Here is a 22,541-nt window from a genome sequence, read left to right on the forward strand (position 1 = left end):
TGTTTTTGCTCTAATAAGGATGTATATTCTTCATTGTCAAGAAAATTTGCAGTCACAGTCTTTTTGCATTTAAAGCTGCCTCTTGGTCTCCACTGAAGACAATAATCAGATGAACGCTTTCCTATTTGTGGTTTATACTCCTTGCAAGATGGAAGCCTTGTTGTAGCTACTCTTGCCTTCTTGCCTTAACCTCTGATGGGACCAGTGCAATGTTGGAGTCTACTATCACTTTTGAGTTAGGGCTTAACTGAAAATAAATGCAGAAGAGATAACTTTTTTTTTTTTTTTTTTTTTTTTTTTTTTGCTTTTACTGAGGGATTCATTGAGCAGTTCTGCTCTGAACTAAAAACCTGATGCAGAACCTCTGGAGACAGTGCTGTAACTGTATGTTCTTCTATGAAACAAAGGGATTCAGCAGCAGGCAGCGTTAAGCAGCAGCATAACTGATATATTTTGAGTCCCATGAGAGTTATTGTGAAAAAGAGATTCAGGCCAAACACATTTCAGTTCTCTCATTGACTCAGCCTGATGATTTAACCTGGCGAAGGGTCTTCCATTATCATGCCCCACACATACTGAAGCTTGAGCAATTGCAAGCATTTCAGAATTGGTCAATATGAAGAGAAGCTATGATAACAGCAAAGGTCCTCATCTTTAAACAAGGACAACAAGAAGGAAACTATAGCTCTGGCAAGTCTGCAGCTCAAAAAAAAAGCATTTTGTTTGAGAGATAAAAACTCAGTACAGTTCCATATGTGTCTCAGATGTTTATTCATTGTCATTTCACTTGTCTTTTGGTATTGTATAAAATGTGTCATCAGCATAAAATGCACTATTTTTTTCTCTTATAAATTTATGTGGTTTTCATCTCGTCTTAATGTCTCAGAGAAATCTATCTATAAAATTAAACAAAAAAGATTTAGAAAAGATTAATCAGATCTGTATGCAGAACTGGCATCACAGAATCACAGGACATTTGAGGTTGGAAGGGACTTCTGGAGATCATCTAGTCGACCCCTCCTGCTCCCTGTCAATACTGAGCTTTTCCTTTTTATTATGTGCCATGTTTAGGTAATGAAAAACAAAAATTTGTCATACTGTTGTCCCTGCACACTGAGGAAAAATGAAATCAATATTTTCTAATGTGTCATTATAAGGAAAATATTTTCTAATGTGTCATTATAAGGAAATCATTCAAAGCATGTAATTAACCAGTAATTATCAGATGATAATGAATGACATGGCCATTATCTTACCTCCTTTGAAAGTTACAGTTATGCTGTGAGAGCATAGCAGACATACCAGAAACAGTTTCTGTGTTATGCTGTCAAAGTAGGTGACTGAGATTTTAAATAGCTTATAAAGCAGTTCACAGATAAAAATAATATCCTTGTGATACAGAATTATCTATTGTTTAAAGTGTGTCTGGACGTAGGAGCCTACTCCAGCAAGTATCCAAGGGATATTAATAAATTACTAATCCAATAAGCAGAGGAGAGGAAGGGAGCAGTTAGAGAGATTAATAAGCACTGTCAATACATTTGTAGGTGATGCTAGTGTTTGTTGAATCTAGAAGCCAAGAAAATTCTGGGAAGGCTCTATCCTTTTAAATATGTTCAGAATCTTTTGCATATATGACATGTATTTAAACTGTAGAAATTACTGAGCAAGTAAATAAGGCCAGGAGTTAACAAGAATCCAGAAGGTGTTGGGCTGGTTTGTGGATAGAAAGAATATTCCGTTATCCTCGCTAACACTAACTAACTAAAATTAAACATAAGTATTATTAGCTCTATATTTAAGTCTTGAAGCCCACTTACAATTATTTAATATTGAGAAGAAACTTATGTGGCAGCAGATTAATCTTCAATTTGCTTACGTAGAGGTTTTCATGCTTTCCTTTGAAACACATTATCACAGGCTAACTTTAGAGCTAACTAGTGGGATCTGAAGTTTGTTCTAAGGGATGATGCTAATATTCTTGTTTCTCTCTTTTGGTTCCTCTTTATGGGTCTAGAATGAAGCCCTTGAGAAACCGTATATGTGATGATGGATTTTTAAAATTAGTATTAGATAAAACATGCTCTGGAACTCTCATAAAGAGAAAGTGCCTTAATTACTTACTATATGAATGGTATGCTTCACATTTTAACAGGTGTTGCTTGAGGTCTAAGCTTTTCACCAAACTACTTAATAAAAAGATAGCAAGTTCTGTGCTCTTATTATATCTGTTATTATAAACCTTAGAATTTGGTTCTAACATCATTAATGATATTGTTACTATTGTTACAATTCACACAACAGCCAATACAAATTGAATCAGACATAAATGGTTTTATAAGCTGGAGCAGGGTTTTCCTCATAGCATCTGTCTTCCTACTTTCATTATGTTCTAAAAATGTGCCAAATTTCTTTTTGTCTAATATTTCCTATGAGTGGCCTCATACTTTTCAATGTGGAAACTATTAAGCCATTTTGGGAGACAGTAAGTGTGTGTATTGGGAAAACACAATATAAATTCACTTTAAGATTGTTTTTTCCTCACAATTTGTAGTTTTTCTCACTTTCTGTGGGAAGGGTAACAATTCTGATTTCAATTTTGGGCTCAAAATCTTATGCAATCCTCTTTGCTTATTCATTTCAACCTTATGTCTCCTGATTTGTATAATTTCTTAACTTTTCTGAGAACATGATAATAAAATGCACACATTAAAATATTTTAAAATATCATTTCCCTGTGTGCAGTAGCAGCTGTTCCTAATATTATGAGCTAATATCACAATGCTGATGGCAGCAACTAATATTTACATAGTGATGTGGAAAATGTTAAACAGAGAGAACCTTCTCTGAAGGCAGTAGGTATAGAAACACTCTCTGTACTGCCATACTGTGTGTTCACTGTGTCACATTATCATCCCGTTCTTACAAAAAGCAGCTGCAGCTGGTGAGGACTTCTGGATGCCCTGCTCTCCCAGAGAAGGAGCAGGAGTAATTAGGCTCTCCCTGCTCCCTGTGAAACCGCTGAAATCTTCAGTGGCTGATGTAGTGTGACTTTATCCTCGGCGTACAGCAGGGTCTAATAGGTCCAAATGAACTGAAATGATAGCGGTAGATGACAATGGGTACTCCCTTTATCAGTGTAATTACATCTATTTGCGAAAATCTAAATTAGGAACCAGAGTCTCAATGGCAGCTCTGTCGTGCTAGAACCAGCACAGAAGGAGTAAAAAGTGATTTCAAGGCACTTGATTTTTCTCTAAATTCAGGAACTGCCCGTGTTCTTGGTAGGCACTGCAGTCTGTTACATGTTCAATGAATTCTAGAAATACAGCTTGAATTTTTGACCATGAATCATTTCACCAATCTTTTTTTTGTCTGTGGATCAAATGTTATTCCTGTGTATATAATGACTTTTCTTATGTATATTTCATTTTTCAAAATAATCACAAGCTTGTCTGTAGATAGAACAGGACTAATAGAATTTATTTGCATCAACTACTTACTGCCAATGTGTCTGACATTATAGTAATGTTAGTCATATTTTCTCATAAAACACTATGTATCTGATCCATCCACAGATATAATATGATTTCTGCAAATCATATGTGGATGCAATCAGGAAATGAATCCGATTAAGCTAAGAGAAAGCACCATGCCATTCACTTATGGTACGTAAAAAGGGCTCATAGTTTACAAGTGGTTGTAAATGCTTGAGAGGGCAAGAAGTTAGAAATAAATGTTGGAATGTAATTCTGTGTTCTGGCTTTTTTCTCCAGAAGGAGATGGGAAAAAAAAGGATACTCTTTTTCAAGGTTGGCACTCTCAAAAAGGGATTGTTTGCTACAGAAGAACAAACAAACTCTCCTCCCAGGAAGGTTAATCTACGCTTTGTTGCACCATTTAGCAGCTTTATTCATCTCCAGACATCATGTTTGTCTTGTCTATTGTTTAGATGTCTATTCCATTACCTACTTACTCCTATCTTCCATTAAACATTGGATGAATTGCTGCCTTACAAAAAAAGAAAAGAAGTTCCAAAGACATCTAAGAATAAAAGCGGTTTTTCTATTCTGCAAAGCAGTGACCAGTATTATTGCAGTAAAAGTCATCTTTAATTCTGTATATTAGTACATGGGTCAAATTCTAAAAATAGTGAAATCAGGAAAATTATCAAACTGATTCTCCCTGTACTCTTTATGAAAGAAACTTTGACATTAGTGACCACATAGTGTGCCTAAACTGTCTAGTAACTTACCTCCTCAAAAAACTTTGTGCAAGATCCATCGCATTACGGATGGTTGGGAGGGCTTTAGGATGGTTAGGAGGGGTTTAAACTAGGCAAGAAGGGGCAAGGGGAGTGTCACACAGACACGGCAAGCAGTACTGCACTGCCTAAGTCAGATGGCGTCCAGTGGGAGTATGCTAGTGGGGAAGTGAGGATAGGAAATGATCACGGAGTGTCCTCTTTCACCCCTCCTGGGAAACCTGCAGGCTCTGTTGCTTCCCTGAAATGCCTGCACACCAATGCGTGAAGCATGGGGAATAAGCAGGATGAACTGGAGATCTGTGTGCGGTCCCAGCGTCATGATCTTATTGGTATCACAGAGACGTGGTGGGATAGCTCGCACAACTGGAGCGCTGCCATGGAAGGCTATGTGCTCTTTAGGAAGGACAGGCTGGGAAGGCGAGGTGGTGGAGTTGCTCTTTATGTGAGAGAGCAACTGGAATGCATGGAGCCCAACCTGGGAGTGGAGGATGAGCGAGTTGAGAGTTTGTGGGTAAGGGTTAAAGGGCAGGCTAATGTGGGAGACACTGTGGTGGGTGTCTGCTACAGGCCACCTGACCAAGACAAGGAGGTTGATGAGGCCTTCTATAGGCAGCTGGATGTTGCCTCACAGTCACAGGCCCTGGTTCTCATGGGGGACTTCAACTACCCCGGCATCAACTGGAAGGACAACACAACCAGGCACAAGCAGTCCTGGAGGTTCCTGCAGAGCGTCGACGATAACTTTTTGACGCAGGTTGTGGAGGAGCCAACGAGGAGAGTTGGGCTACTGGACCTCGTGCTATCAAATAGGGAGGGCCTTGTAGAAGATGTGGAGGTGGGGGGTAGCCTTGGCTGCAGTGGCCATGAGTTGGTGGAGTTCAGGATTCAACGAGGAGGTGGCAGGGCTGTGAGTAGTCTTGCAACGATGGACTTCAGGAGGGCCAACTTTAGCCTCTTCAGAGACCTCCTCGGAAGAATCCCATGGGCTAGAGCTCTGGAACGTAGGGGGGAGGGCCCAAGAGAGCTGGTTAGTTTTCAAGCAGCACTTCCTCCACACCCAGCAACAGTGCATCCCTGTGTGTAAGAAGTCAGGCAGAGGGGGCAGGAGACCTGTGTGGATGAGCAGGGAGCTTGTGGCAATACTCAAGCAGAAGGCGGCGGTATACAGAATGTGGAAAAAAGGACAGGTCCCCTGGGAGAAATACAGGAACATTGTCAGGGAATGCAGGGATGCAACAAGGAAAGCTAAGGCGCGGTTGGAACGCAATCTGGCAAGGGACGTTAAAAATAACAAGAAAATTTTCTTCAAATACATTAACAGCAAAAGGAAGATCAGGGAAAATGTGGGTCTGCTGGTGAACAGGATGGGCACCCTGGATACAAATAAGACAGAAAAAGCAGAGTTGCTCAATGCCTTCTTTGCTTCGGTGTTTACCAAGGGCAGCCCTTTGGACCCTCAGGCCCTAGGGACAAGAGAAGAAGCCGGGGGAGAGGAAGACTTGCCCTGGGTAGAGGAAGATTGGGTCAGAGAGCACCTAAGGAACCTCGATACCCACAAATCCATGGGCCCTGATGGGATGCACCCCAGAGTGCTGCGTGAGCTGGCAGAGGTCATAGCTAAGCCGCTCTCCATCATCTTTGAAAGATCCTGGAGAACAGGGGAGCTGCTGGAGCACTGGAAGAAGGCCAATGTCACGCCAGTCTTCCAAAAAGGCAAGAAGGAGGACCCAGGCAACTACAGGCCAGTGAGCCTCACCTCCGTCCCCGGAAAAGTGATGGAACGCCTCATACTGGCCATTGTCTCCAGGCACATGGAGGACAAGAAGGTGCTCAAGAATAGTCACCATGGATTCACCAAGGGGAAATCTTGCTTGACTAACCTGATAGCCTTCTATAATGAAATGACTGGCTGGATAGACGAGGGGAGAGTGGTGGATGTCGTCTATCTCGACTTCAACAAGGCTTTTGACACCGTCCCTCACAATATCCTCCTGGGCAAGCTCCGAAAGTGTGGGATAGATGAGTGGACAGTGAGGTGGATTAGGAACTGGCTGGATGGCAGGGCCCAGAGAGTGGTGATTAGTGCTGCCAAGTCTAGTTGGAGGCCTGTAGATATCGGTGTCCCCCAGGGGTCAGTCCTTGGTCCAGTCCTGTTCAATTTATTCATCAATGACCTGGACGAAGGCTCAGAGTGCTCCCTCAGCAAGTTTGCTGATGACACGAAACTGGGAGGAGTAGCTGATACCCCAGAGGGCTGTGCTGCCATCCAGAGGGACCTGGACAGACTGGACAACTGGGCGGTGAAAAACCTCATGCAATTCAACAAGGCCAAGTGCAAGGTCCTGCACCTGGGGAGGAATAACCCCAGACACCAGTACAGGCTGGGGATGGACCTTCTGGAGAGCAGCTCTGCGGAGAAAGACCTGGGTGTCATGGTGGACGACAAGTTGACCATGAGGCAGCAGTGTGCCCTCGTGGCCAAGAAGGCCAATGGGATCCTGGGGTGCGTTAAGAAGAGCATCTCCAGCAGGTTGAGGGAGGTGATCCTGCCCCTCTACTCAGCCCTGGTGAGGCCGCATCTGAAGTATTGTGTCCAGTTCTGGGCTCCACAGTATAAGAGGGATGTGGAGCTGCTGGAGAGAGTCCAGCGCAGGGCCACAAGGATGATCAGGGGCCTGGAACATCTGCCCTATGAAGAGAGGCTGAGGGAGCTGGGCCTGTTCAGCCTGGAGAAGAGAAGGCTGAGAGGGGATCTAATCAGTGTCTATAAGTACCTCAAGGGAGGCAGTGAGGAGGATGGTGCTGGCCTCTTTTCACTGGTGGCCACCAACAGATCTAGAGGAAACGTCCAGAAACTGAAGCATCAAAAGTTCCACAGGAACTTAAGGAAAAATTTCTTAACAGTGATGGTGACGGAGCACTGGAGCAGGTTGCCAAGAGAGGTTTTGGAGTCTCCTTCTCTGGAGATCTTCAAAACCCGCTTGGACGCAGTCCTGTGTGATGTGCTCTAGGTGACCCTGTGTGTGCAGGGGGGTTGGACTAGATGATCTCTAGAGGTCCCTTCCAACCCTAAGCATTCTATGATTATCCACATAGCATAGGTATTAGTTGTCACTCAGGCTCTGCTGACAGTGACAACTGGATTCTTCCAAAGCAAAACACATGTTGGGTCTGTGCATACTTCCTGTTGGGAACCTGTTTCTTATAGGCTTGGACAAGACCACACTGAGTTTGGTTTAGGTGAGCTGTATAAGGAGGCCCTTTGCCCTCAAGCATCACCACATACTTACATGCCCTACCCAGGGTGTAGGGAAAAGGAATGTGGACCTTTGGAAGGGCAGTGGAAACTGCAGAAGAGTGATGGCAATGAAGCAGATTGCCAGGGGAAGGAGGCATCATGAGTGACAGATCTCGTTGGAGTTGCCTTGAGGGGCTTTCTTAGCAAGTCAAGGTATTGACACTTTGCTCTTCTTAGCAGGATTTCTCTCTTAATAAGTTTGGAATTCTTTATTGCAGATATGAGTATCTGAAATAATTTAGGATCCCTTCAGAGCTCATGAAGAGAAAAAAAAGCCACTCTTATGGTACAACAGAACTATTTCTGATGACGACTTTGAAAAGAGGTAAATACGCTGACTCCGCTGATTATATTGACTAGGCAGTCTCCACTGATTATAAGGGAAGTGACTAGCTCAGACGGAGACATTTTCACTGAGCCAAATAATTTCACTGAGTTTCTCCCAGTAGTCATTCCCAACATAATCTTTATAGGTGCCTACTAATGTTCCATTTTCATAAGAGAAAATTTAATCACAGCGAATACTAAATGTATGTTCAGATCATCAGTGAATACTAGGGGCCAAAGTGTTCCTTCATCAGGAAAGTATCCAAAGGATTAAGCATGTTATAGTACTTGATCACAGTTCACTACAGAGTGACAATCTTGTCCAAAGAGAGGTGGACAGAACTTCCACTAAGGGATACTTGACTGTAATCAAAAATGTTTATCAGCCAAGAACATATATATCAAAGTTCCTGTGATGTCTGCAGTGTGAACAAGCCTGTATGAGGGCTCATTTGTCCCATTTTTCTTGTCATCGTTATTAGAATATTATTGATTTCATCAGCTTTACCCATAGATTTCTCTGAGGCATCCTTAATAGCTTAAAGTTTCCTACTACTTACCCATGGGAAAATGTCAGGACTTTTTAAGAAGTTAAGATCAGATTTTAACTTGCAAGCACTTAAATATTATTTGTGAGAGGATAGATTTTAAAAGGAACAAAGGTACTCTTGACCTCAGGAAACTTTCCAGAGGAGGAAAATATTTTTATAGTGTTCATATAAAAATGAGAAGAAAGACCTGTTCCTTGACCAATATTTTTCATTTCAAAGCCTGAAAGATGGCTTCTGAATTTGCATCTACAATTTTCTGCCCATGCAATCATTTGTCAGAGGAATTCATAGAACTTTCAATATACTGGAATTTTCTAGTTTGTGCAAGGTGACATTTGTATCCCAGTTAAAGATAAATCATATTATTTTCATGAACAAAAATTGTAGGCATTCATTCTGGAGACCATAATAAATGTGTTGATCTTTTATGTCCAAGAGAGAACGAGTGCATAATTGCCGTCAAATTTGCTTAAGTTGTTGCTGTATAACCATAGTGTTTCTTTGTAAACTGTTATGTAATATCAATTTATTTTCTGTTCTTTAAAAATTACGTTTAAGCGCTGCCAGCATGTGAATAAAAGAGGCAGATGTGATTCTGTGATTCTGTGAAATGTAGAATAAACAGGTATTTTATGATAACTCATTTATTCTTTCAGATAAAATGTTCCATTTACAAATACTTGGTAATTCTCTTCCCGTATTAATAGAGACCTTCACATTTTAACTATGTGACAAAAATACCAGAAAGGTTTGGTTATTGCTACTAACTAGAAAACTATGAATACCCTGCATGAAACTGAAACACAACCATTTACATAGACTGTTGTCAATGGGCCTATTGTAATGGATACACCAATGTTACTGTCTTTCCCCTCCAATAAATTTCAATTAGAATATTTTTCAATTGTTATTTTGTAAACATACTGGTTAAGTAATAATAAAAGTAAAGATAAATGTGTCTTCATAAAAGCTATTTTAAATGAGCAATTTTAGGGAAAAAAATCAATGATTTTCTCTTAAATAACTTGCTTATCCCTGAAACCTTTTCCGCATATACTCTGCTGTAACCACAACCATATGGTGGAACATTGACCATACTCATCTATCTCACATCCCATGATAGAATATCTCTTCAGCATTGTATGACTGGGAAATTATACTGGAGAGAAAGTAGGGAAATAAAATCTTATTTGGTAAGTGGAGCAGTACCCAACGCTCTACCTACTAAGCATTTTTTGAAAGAAATGCCAAATGCAAGAATTGATTACAGAGAATTTTTTGCTGCAGATTGATAGATACTAATTTTCTATTAGAAATGGGTTCACCCATAGGTTTTGGAGGAGTGCATGCTTCAAGATTGCAGCACTACTATGGCATGAGTCAGCTTCTTTTATCTCTCTGACTCTATTCTGATGTATAATAGGCCTATCCGTGTATCTTTTTAGTTCTTCAGTATGAGGAATTTCTAGCTGTTCCCTGATTGGTATCCTGTTGCCAGCAAGGCTGTTCAGCCAATGGTCCTATCTGCCTCCTATTCCCTACATGCCGAGCATGGCTTTGAAGCCCAGCAAGGCTTGTGGCAGTCAGGGTCAAGACTGTTTTCTACATGTAGTTTAGACCTACATGGACAAAGGGCTGAAGTCTCTATCTCAGTTATAGCCTGAGATGTGATAAGAGGCCAGATTTGTTTGAGGCTATCTTCTGTGGGCTTTCTTGCAGTGCAGACTGAATTGAAAAAAAATAATGCTGAGAGAAAGTCATTGATTTCCTTCAGGGCAAGATAAAATTGCAACGGTATATGAGAATCAACAGTAAAAGAAATACAACAGAGATGGTAATTTTACCTCTCTGTTCTTCTTTTGATAAATACTAACATGAAGATTTTGATCTGCAAATATATACATATACTTTCACTTTCAATTTATCCCTGAATTCCAAGGCTAAAATAGCTTTTGAGTTTAGAAACAACAAAAAGTCAAAAAAATTAACAATTTTTTAAAAGCATCTAAATGTGTTTGGAGATAACTAGTTTAACACTGACTTCTAATGTGATGCTACAGATAAGAGGGAGCACAAACTCTTTATTTTCTATGTAAACCACTTAAAGAACCTCTGAAAAGCAGCATATAAAAACACAATTTTTTAAAATGTAAAAATAAGTGAATATCCAATAGTTTCATTTGCTATATTGTGTGCCTTATCTTCAAAATGTATGATGGAGTAAACCAAAAATAGATTTATTTTTGCTTATTCTAGAGAAGGCTAATAGGTGACTTGATCATTGTTAATGATTATTTACCTGGAGCACAATATTCTGATGGTTACACTCTGCAGTGTAATAAAAGGTATTGTTTGAGCCTGCATCTAGACTAATTCTGATCAAAAGTGATGTAATGGATGTATTTACTGTTTTTAAAATGTATATTTTCCTGAAGTTATTCTGATTTTTTCCTGAAGTTATTCTGAATTTTATTTATTGAAGGTTCTTCTATGAAAATTTTATTATCTTTCCTCTTAAGTAGCTTACACAGGACTTGTGACTAAGGTCTGCACCTTAGTTTATGAGGAGTTCTTGTCTATGCAATGCAAATAAACAGTCAAGGTCATCATGCCTTTACAAAAAACGAACAAACGAGAGTTTTTTTTTTTTTTTTTTAGCTACAAAATAGGAATCACCTAAGCACCTCACTTTACACTAGCTTAAACAGATAAAGGGTTTTATCACTATAAAATCCCTGGCATGTCTATCCATTTACACTACTGGAAGTTGGGAAAAATCATACAGTGCATCTTTTTGAGTGACATTGGGATTGTTGATTCTGGAAACATAAACCAAAGTGAGATAGCAACAAAAATCTGTTATTAGAGAGGTTGACCTAGGTCTGTTATCTGACAGTGACAATAGAGAACTATTCTCTTAGCTAGCTACTGAGCAGGATACTGAAAGATGAATATTTGCTCTATTTTCTTTATGCCTTTTTTTTTTTTTTTTGTTAGCTACCTGGAACATTGGATGGTCACTGAGGCAGTATTTGCCTCTTGCTCTTCAGGTGTGTGTATCAAGTGGCGATGAACAGTCTTCTCTTGAATAGGATATTTTGGACCTGGAGAGTTATCTGCCAGAATTATTTATTATTGATGATGTAAAAATTCCTGCTGCAGGAAAATTATGCATCTCTGCTTTCATAGTCTACTATATAGAGGAAGCAGCAAAGACTCATTTCTCTTTCCAAATGTCTCCTGTTCTATACTTTTGTTGTAGCCATGTCCAGATCATCCATCCCTAAGAGGTTTAAAAAGCCAAGAGAAGTGCACAGCCACCAACACAAAACAAAAGTAGTCAAAACTCACTTTCAGGGGAATGAGCTGTGTTCTGATACAGTTGCACTGAAATAGGAGGTTGCAGGTCTGTAGGTCTGGCTATAAAAATATTTTTCACAAAATCTAGTTATAAAATGAACATACATGATGCATTTTTGGGACTATTCGAAACTTTGATCATGTATCATAACTATTAAATTAAAATATTCACACAAAGACAACAAAGGAAATAAAGTAGCAGCTTATGATAAAAGAGCCTTGCTTTGATGTTTGAATTTCTTTTACTGCTTATTTTAAATGCCCTAAAATTCCTTATATCATCTTATAAGTATTTGGATTTTGAGACTTATTTTAATGTGAAGACACTTTGCAAAATCCTTCAGTATAGCAAAGTACATACAAATGCATTCCTTTGGCAGTATTGAGAAATTCTTCTGTTTATATTTTTTAGTGTGAGTCAAAGGAGCTCCAAATTTCCTTATGCAAATGTGTGAGAATTCACCCTTGCCACTGATTGCAGAAAATGATCTTTTAATTAATAGAACTCAGTAAATCCAGGTAAAGAACACATCAGCGATGAAACTAGACTTTTATCCTTTCAAACCGTAAGTGTGTAAAATTATGCATTTAATCTCTAAGTATTTGCTTCTCTTTTTGTTAGATTAATAAAAATTTAGAAGGGAACAGTATTATTTTAAAGGGGATAGAAACAAACATTTTCATATCATGTTATAAAAAGGTTTCAAATTCAAATTGTTGCTGAATTTGATGGTGAAAACTTATGATTATGAAGACTTAAATAAGAAAAAGGCAAAAAATGTAGCAATTCGGCATATCTAATGCGAAATACTACCACTGAAAGTCTGGATGGTAAATGGGTCTTTTGTTTTATCTGCAACACTCTTTCAAGGAATTTGCTTGATTTACAGGGCAAAATTCTTATTGTTTTTAATAGGCATTTTGCCTATTTAAGAGCTTACTGGAGTTTACAGAAAGACTTTTTTGAGTACAATTCCTATTAAGGCAGACTGCATACGGCACATCCCTTGAAGTAAAATGACTCAGAAATGTGCAGGTCTAAAAGTCCAAAGAAACTGTAAATGCAAAAAAAAAGAAAAAAAAATGTTTCTTCTGTCTGACTGTGATAACATTTCTCAAATTTTCTTTACCTCCCTTCCTGTAAATCATCAGTGCCTTTAAATATAACCACAAAAGAAAAGAAGAGGTGAGTAATTAAGGAGGATATGAGCGAATCCCTTCACTCATATATAATAAAGCATTTCTAACTACAATTTAAATCTTACTACCAGAGAGTTGAAAGGGACTTCCAAGACAAAGACAATGAGGCAACTGACACCAAATCCAGTAGGGGCCTGATGATATGGACTCTTGGTTGCCACTGGCCATCATGTCTGGGGCTGCCTGCCCTGCATTGCATGGTGGTAGGATGGCAATGCCCAGCTCTGCTACCAGGGGCAGCCCCTTCAACCACTAGCCCTCAGCCTTGGGGAACCCTCACAGCTCCCTCACATTTGCACTCTTGGTCTTTGGATCACCTTTTGTGCACATGTCTTCAAAAATAGCAGATCGATTTGAAAGGTAGCTATAGTCTTCCCGTTGGAAGAAGCACGTCTCTCTGAAGCAAAAAACGTTGCATTCCTACCTACAGCTAAACTGCTTGTGCCAACTATGGCCGTGATTTAATTGTAGCGCAAACTGTATCCGAGACAAAGGAGAACAATTATCAGTAATCTGGCCCTGTAGGTAAAACAGAAAACAAGTGTAATGATGTTATAGGACGGTTATTTGTTCTGATTGCTCTAGCTGGGCATTTTGTTCAGATTGGACAAAGGCTGGGGTGGTGGAAAATAGATTTTTCTAACAGTATTTTGTGTAGAGCCATTGGCAAAAGCTGGAGGTGTCCACTTTCTTAAGAAAAACTATTAGCCTAAGAATCTTCTTTTGATATAGACAGTTTCTCCACTTGTCTTCTTCATTTCAGTCTTTGAGAGCCATGGTAAAATACCCCATAAAGAACCTGGACTCTTCAGTATTTCCCTGGCATTTCGATTTCTGCACAGCAAAAACAAAAAGATCATGTTACGAACAATGAATAAAACCAGTGTGGGATGAAATTCCAGACTTGGTTATCTAAATTTAAATGTCTAGATGTGAGCCAGAGTTTTCTTACTGTTACTGAAAACCTGGTACTTGATTTACGTGCTGACACATACGTATCTAGTGTCATTGTTGCCCCGAGCAGTCAGCCTTGCATAGGGCTGACAGATATGGCACAGGGACTATGCTTGGTGGTACTACACCATGGTTCATGGTGGATTGCAGCTGAAGACAAAGTGAGATAGCCTATGGATAGCACTAGGAGATGCCTGTAGACATCTGAGTGGAGACAATACTTAACGGTACAGTAAAACGACTCTGACTATTCCACACACCTTTAAGAAAACCTACATATGACTAAATTTGAGACATCTATATTTGACTAAAATCCATCCACAGCTCTTCACACATTCTTTTGAATGGATCCACGCAAATGACACACTTCTCAATTAGAGGAGTGAGCTGCCTGATTTTCCTATCAAAAACCACAGCAAACTCCAAGGTTTGACTTGTTTCACAAATGATCCTAGGAACTGGCAGATGGAATCATGATACAGTTTGCCCTACATATCTGTGTTCTTTTACAGTATAAGCTGCATTGTACTTGATGAAGATCTAGGGCTTCAGCATAGGAGCCAGTTAAGCTTAAGACTCTGGTGTGATTTGGAATAACTAAGGTATCTGTGACATCCACAAGGGCCTGGAATTGAAAACACTTGAATTCTTCAAGAGTCCTGAGTCCTTCTAGAATGGCAACTGGAATCCATGTGTAATGTCCTAGGTAAATTAACATAGGACTAAATGTGGGCAACTGAATCATGCTTCTAACCATAAGAAACAGTAGCATATTTAGCTTGCTCTAACATAGACACTATAAGTGTGACTCAGTTGCCCAAACCTAGGTATCTATGGTAATTTTAGGAACTATGAGTTGTCTTGCTTGGCCTCCAGCCTCTGTAGAAAGGCATGGGTCTTCTGTAAATCCTATGCCAGAGCTGCTGGTAAATTGCAGATGTTTCAGATTCTCTGTGAGGTTTCAAGTAGCATGGGATACTCCTCTTTAGGCAATTGAATAAAGCCCCAGATGACTGACCAGCTGAATGGTTCTCCAGAAATCTAGTTAATAGCTTGATGAAGTCTAGAGAGCTGCTCAACTCAAGATGAAATAGACTACTATAGTTGGCTGCTGAATCCCTCTGTAGATTTCCAGCAGCTCTTGTGAGAATTTAGGCATCTCACTCACAGGCAGACAACTACCTGTGGATATTTACATGTGAATATCATGACGAATATCTACCCCAGGTGACCATATGGATTATTTAAGTAGACACATACTTTCAGTACAATGTAGATTTACAGCTATTATTTGCCTGATTCTCCTGCAAAATGCATGATTGTATGTTGAAGTATCAGTGTTGAACATTATCCCTCTTTGAATTCTTGGCTCTTGATATTTACTTTGCTTGGTGACATTACAATTCAAACAAAATGAAGAGGAAAATGGTGAAAGTAAAAACTGTTCACCAGCACGGCATGTGCTCTAAAAATAGCAGTCAATCGGATCTCAGATTTGACAGGCCAAAGCTGTGCAGCACTCACACCTTTATGAGTGCTGTTCAGTTCTGATTTTGGTCATTAACCTCGTTTGACAAAGTTTTTATTTATATTCTATCAACCCTAGTTGTGTCTCCTGCTGTGCTTCTAGGAGCATATGGAGACATTTCCTACCCTAAGGTGCTGGAAGGTCTAAATACAGAAATGGAAAAGGACAGAGAAGAGAAGTGCATGCAAGACCACTTTTCTGCTCCATTGCTCAGCTGAGAAAGTCTTTTTCATCTGGGTTCTGTTCTGAGAGCTGAGTTTTAAACAAGAGCAGATGTTCTTCATCCTACACCCTTCATCCTTTCAAGTGCCTTACAAAAGTAGCACCTGAAAATGAGAAACATCTGAGTTCTCTTGTAATAGAGTTTTGTTTGCAATGATTCTATAATTTCTTAGGATTATATCTGATGGTTAATGTCCAATTCAAGTGGAAAATCAAGTAATTCTAAATGAAATCTTTAAGCTAATCTTTTAGCTAATTCCAGACGATATCCTTAAATTGTACATTAAAGGAGATGACAGAAACTTGTATGCTTTCTCTGCTCCTTGAAATCAAATGATAATTGTATTTATACAGTTGTAGCATGAACTCAACTCTGTTCAGATGCAAATAATGCTTCATGACATGAAAAAAAAATAAAACTAAGCAGTATATAGTATGTCACTTAACAAATTATACCCTAGTAACATACTTTTGTTCCTGATACTTCATCAGTATTTAGTTCCTGATACTGCTAAATAAATAGATATAACTTAATGGAAAGAATAATTAACAATTGTTCAAAAATATTTTCAATATGCATCATCAAATCCATCATAAATATTATTAGCTTAAATAAAATAATTAAGAGAAAGCATACATCAAACTTTGTTTGTTATAGTTATCATTATATATAGTGTCCCTTTTTGTCTGTTGCATAGTGTAGAACAACCTGTCTTATCTCCAGAAGAATAAATTTCTGGAACTTTCTACTATTTTATATACCTTACTAATACTATTACATTTTATCTTGTGTCAGCATTTCTGTTATAGTCTCTGTTTCCAAGGGTTTACAATAGAGATGTAAAAATTTATTCCATATTGAAAATGTATTTTATCATTTCATACAGATAGGAATGCCATGCACTTAAAGGTTACTATAAGCTTTATGTTGTATATAAAATATATATAAAATAAAATATTTACAGAATGAGGTATTTATAGTAAGTGGGTTTTTTTTTAATTCTATGAGACCAAGGAGTACACACATAAATAGAAAATTTTATGACTAATATATTTCTGGATACTTAAACATGATTCAAATGCTTCAAGTTTGAAAGAGAATTTTGAGCTGAAGTTTATGCACTGGAAGATAGGTACTCAAATTAACCGAGCTGAGGTAGCCTAACAATGACTTTGTGTGAGGAAATGGTGGCATATGTAGATATGAAATCCAGTTGCAAGGTCACATTCTGTGCTCATTTGCTCTCCCTGCAAGTCACAAAGTTGTAACTGGAAGCAGAATCCAGTCTCCAGGATTTGACCAAGTCTTATCACGCCAAGAAGAGAAAAGATACTAGAGCTGCCATTTAGGGACTGGATATTGTATTCCCTGCATGCTCTTACTCCATATTACATTTCTGTTTTGAGTGTGTGATGAACGCAATGTTCTAAAAGCAAAAATTAAGTTTTCCTAAGAAGTGCTGTATACCTGTGTTACAGTGATGGGACACAGCTTGGTATACTGACCCAGGTAAGTTGCTATAGTGAGTTAGCAGGAGGAGCTAACAAGATACAAATAGCTTGGATGAGAACAGTGACTGAAAAGAATTAATTAGACATTCTATTTTAATTCTTTACATGCAGATAGCATTACCACAGTAGCAGGGATAGGATATGTGGTAAAGAGCAATAGCTGCTTTGACACCAAGATTCTCTGCATGTAACATTTTGTAATGACATGCTTAGTTGGACCAACAAACCATATTTAAACATGTGCCAGTCCTTCCATAATACAACTCAATATATGTCATCTTGACGTTGAACACTGTTAGAACAATGGGAAGGAAGTCATGAAAGCAAGATATGCCCTTTAATCTGCCAGCAGTGTGCCCAGGTGGCCAAGAAGGCCAACGGCATCCTGACTTGCACCAGAAACAGCAGGACCATGGCAGGGATCTCCCCCTGGTACTTGGTGCTGGTGAGGTCACGCCTTGTACACTGTTCACTTTTGGGCCTCTCACTGCAGGAAAGATATTGAAGTGCTGGAACATGTTCAAAGGAGGTCAACAAAGGTAGTGAAGGAGCTGGAGCACAGAACTTGCAAGAAGCAGCTGAGGGAGCTGGGGTTATTTAGTCTGGACAAGAGGAGTTTCAGGGGAAACTGTTTTGCTCTCTCCAACTACCTGAAAGGAGGTTGTAGTGAGGAGGGGGTTCACCTCCAAGATAGCCACAGATAGGACAAGAGGAAATGGTCTCAAGTGGCACCAGGGGAGGTTCAGGTTAGACATTAGGAAGAATTTCTACATGGAAAAAGTAGTGTCACATTGGAACAGGCTGCCCAGGGAAGTGGCGGGGTCACCATTCCTGGCAGCCTTCCAGAAAAGTGTAGATGAGGCACTTAGGGACATGGTTTAGCAGGCAGGGTGTTGAAGGCCTTATGGTTGGGCTCAACGATCTTAAAGGGCTTTTCCAACCATAATGATTCCATGATTCTGTGATTCTGTAATTTTAATGACAGCAGTCAAGAGGTAAATCAAAAAATATTCCTCACTTTTATTTATTATCCTAAGGAAAAAAAAAAAGTAGATTCCAAAAAGATTCCAAGTGAAATCTCCCATGAAATATTCCTTCTCTGGTTCTTTGGCAGTTGCAGATTCCAACTCTACTCAAAATGTCTTGTGTGCTGCATGCCCTAGGAGGTGTTTCTGGGAGGAGGCAAATGTTGTGACTTCCTGAACATTTTGGAATGACACAGGCTGAAAGAGGAGAGGCAAGAAAGCGACAGGAGTGAAGAAGAAATGCCGAGTTATTAAGCAGAATTATTAAGTTGTCACATGTCATCTCTACAGAAAGTCAGCATAGTGAGTCAGCATATGACTCCATAAATGTGGCACAAATAATAGCTTTTATGATATATAAAGTCATGCATTTTGAAACCATGGAAAAAAACCTCACAGTGCAGGACACATTGTCTCACAAAGGAAGGAGTTGGATGAAACTATGGTTTATTTGATTTCCAAAATTTGATATGAACCCTGAGCAAGAGATCAACACACTGAAGAGTTTCTACTTTCAAAAAATTCGAACCCACACAATCCCATAGTTCAATGTAATAAAAATATTCAAATCCACAAAGCAGTAAATTTCATTTAAAAAAATGTCAGGAAGAAAGGAAAGTTGCAGGTTTCCTGAGCGCTACTCTTCATATTCATTTGCAGACAGTGGAAACCTGGTATATTGCTATTATGGGAACATGACAGAGATTGTAGATTCTGTAACCTAAAATATAAAAGTCCAAGTACTGTTAAGTGCACTGCTCACCTTCTTCAACCACAAGATGCCTAGAAAAAGACATCGTAGGGGAAAAGACAACACTGTCTATGATGATAAAAGGCTACGATATATGTCCTGTGTGTGCGTTCTTATAACTGTGCTTCCACATTTGCAGTACATAAAGTTCATGACCATTTAATTAAGCAGAATACTACTCATCATTTTTTAACAAGCATGCTGTTCTTCGTCATATTTAAAAGGAACTTCAAGGCATTCAGTCAGAAGCTATTATGTTTGCCCAACTTGGAAGAACTGAAATAAACCTGGGTTGTAAATAGCAGTTTAGAGTACTTACAAAGAAAAATAAATTGTGAAATCCTAAACACTAAGATTTTTTTTTCCAGGTAGCTACTAAAGTTATTCTGGGGTACTTTCAGCACAAAATTTGTCAGTGGAGAAGTCGCCCAAAAATCATTAAAAGTACTATATTTAGAAGATTTTATTTTACCCCAGTGTCTCTAGAACTGCAGGAGAACGCATTGCAAGAGGCTTCCATTCAAAGGACACTCTCTAAATAGGAAGAACAAAAAAGAGCAACAATTGCAGCCTACCCATGGCAAGCAAACTGCGTTCAAAAATTCATCTTGGGTCTTAGCTTCCCAGTGATAGGCTTTGCACACGGTGGCTGCTCATAGGTTTGCATTTTTCCCCATTTTATCACCACTACTTTTCTCTCCAGCCTATTCAAATGCCAAAAGAAATGATTTCAGCTGTCCTAACTGGGGTATTCTGAATAGGATGGTGTTCATCAAACCCTGTAACTTCCATAAAGCATTCCATATTTTCCAAGCTCACAACCAGGTGTGTGCTCACAGCTGCTCTACAACTGATTCTTTGACCTAAGTGCTATGGGGTAAGGATCTGCTTTCCTACTGATTTGTTTTGGGGAGTGCTAAATAAATAATAATAAAAAATGTGGATTTAGAAGTCTATTTTATTTAAGATTTGTCTGTAGGTCACAGCTATATCAGAAGATATCTAAACTCTGAGTCTATTGCCAAGGAGGAAGGAAGATGGAGGGAGGTCATTTCACACTAACTGATATAAAAAAGAAAAGTGTTTTTACCACCTGTATTTGGACAATATGAGTGAAATGTACTCATTTAGCTCTGAGGAAGAGGTAGTGCTCATGTAATTTTGAATCTGTCACTTATATTCTGTTCTGATTGTCAGTTTCTGAGCTTTTATCATGTAAGCTTTCCTTCTGACAGTTTGTCATAGGAAATAATGGAGAACGTAGGCTACTGCTATGTTTGAAAGTGTCTGATCAGTAAATTGAATATGTTTGTGCACTATATGAGAAAAAGACAAGGATGGAATATTAGCTCTGACTTTTTCATACACACCGTTTTAGAAGCTATGTACTTCTACTAATGCGAAAATTCAGTGAATTACAGATTTAGTTTGTCTTAATTTTATTTTTCTTCTGGCAGTCTTTTTTTTCTTTAAGAGCAGTAGGCACTGAGTCGGATTCTCAGGTGATGTAAATTGACAAAGATCTGCTAAAGTCAATGATGCTATGTTGATTTTCTTCATCAAAATCCTGGGCAGTTATTCCATTTGACCTTTTCCAGAGACTGTATGATGCTGACTTCAAGGCTTTTTACAGGCTCTGTCAGCAGCTCTTAACCACCAGAGGAGGTTCCAGGGCTGGGCTTATAGCTGCTGTGGCACATGGATATAAATGCAGTCAGCACAGCTCTGTAAGGCTGAGTGATTACAAGCTTCTTTGTTTAATATTCAGGGCTCCCTGGTTAAAGCCTGTGGCTTTCTGAAGTACTGTCAGAGAAAAGGAGGAGTTTGTAACACTCATCCAAATAATATAGACTTAACAGTGATTAGAAGTTCAGCAAACAGCAGAGGTTTTTTCCATAGTAGAAATTAAAACTAAGAGGCACTATATGGCATAGAAATGCTGTAATTATCTTTTGAAGATATTGGACCTTCCAACTGGAAAACATGAATGTCCTCCACCAAAGGTTAAGTCTTCCTTGCTCCCGACTTGCTCTCTGATCTCGGGGTCTTGCGATTCCTGCAGGTAGATCTTGCCAATAAAGAGGTGAAGAAGGCATTCAGTATCTCAGCCTTTTCTGCCCTTACGAAGGCCCATTTAGCAGCAAATCTACATTTTTTCCAGCCTTCTAGTCCTTGCTCATCCATGCAGTCCTCCTGCCACCTGTGACAGATTTCCTGCTTCTTGAGCTTAGAGGAAGGATCCCTGAATATCGGCTAGCTCTCTCGGACCTCTCGTCCCTCCAGGGCCCTATCCCATGGGATTCTTCCGAGCAGGTTCTTGAGCAGGCCAAATGCTGCTCTCCGGAAGACCGAGGTTGTAATCCTGCTTGATACTTCTTCTCCATCTCCACATGATCCAGAACTCTACCATGTCTACCACTCAACCAAGGCTGTCCTCTGACTTTCAAATCTTCCTTGTTTGTAAGCATGAGGTCCAGCAAAGCACCTCTGCTCATTGACTTGTCAGTCACCTTTGTCAGGAAGTTGTCATCGATGCACTCTGGAAAACTTCTGGCTTGCTTGTGCCCTGCTGCATTGTCCCTCTAGCAGATATCAGGGTGGTGAAGATAACCACTGCCATGTAACCCATGCTTGGTCTGCAATCCTCAGCCATAAGCTCTCTGCTAATCCATCACTCATTCCCTTCAGGCATTCTTACTGCTTTCTCACTTAAATGGCAACACAAGCAAAAGGAGTCCGTGTCCATCCATCACAGCACTAAAGTTGTGTGAACATTCCCATCACATCCCTGTGATCCCTGTGAGATCATAGCCCAGTAACTGCACAGAGTCATGCCGTGTGCATTAGTATGCGAGCACTTCAAAAGCTGAAACAAGTAAGATAAAAAGCTGCTTGAAATACTGTTTATTAACATAGAAATATGTTCTTTTAACATGAAGTGCTTTCAAACCTGTTTAAAATGAAAGAATCCTAAAGCAGGAATGCAACAAATGAAAGACGTGCATTTCAAAATAAGCCCTCAAACAATAAAATGACATGCTGCAACAAATGGACAACAACCACAAAGGATTTTCTAATTTCATTTCTTCAAAAGAAATACTGAAAGTATGAAATTGCAATTAATTATTTATCTACCAAAGAAGATGAAATTTTGAAAATTACATTACAATGATATGTTTCTTCTTTTTTTTTTTTAAATTACATTTAAATTTGCATCTTTTGCTATGAAATGAATTTGACTTCAGAAAGGTTTTTCTGACCTACTGGCTAGCTAGGTAAAGATTCAGAATTTAACTAATTTTACTTAATTTTATCAAATCTAAGTTATTGTTATGAACTAGCACCTTCAAAAATGAAACTAGACATAGAGAAGAAAAGCGTCTGTTATGGATGTTTCAGGTTCTTCAATGAGGGAGTGGCTACATCAGGTTAAACAACAGATATCTAATATGAGATGAATCCCTATATATCTGGTTCTTGTATTCTCTTCACCAAGTTTTCTCCTGATTTCTTCTTGGTTGCTTTTCATTTCTTTGGATTGTTGAT

Source organism: Tinamus guttatus, unplaced genomic scaffold, assembly GCF_059628265.1.
Source record: "Tinamus guttatus ecotype Peru unplaced genomic scaffold, ASM5962826v1 Tinamus_guttatus_pri_ptg000171l, whole genome shotgun sequence".
NCBI classification, from domain to species: Eukaryota; Metazoa; Chordata; class Aves; order Tinamiformes; family Tinamidae; genus Tinamus; species Tinamus guttatus.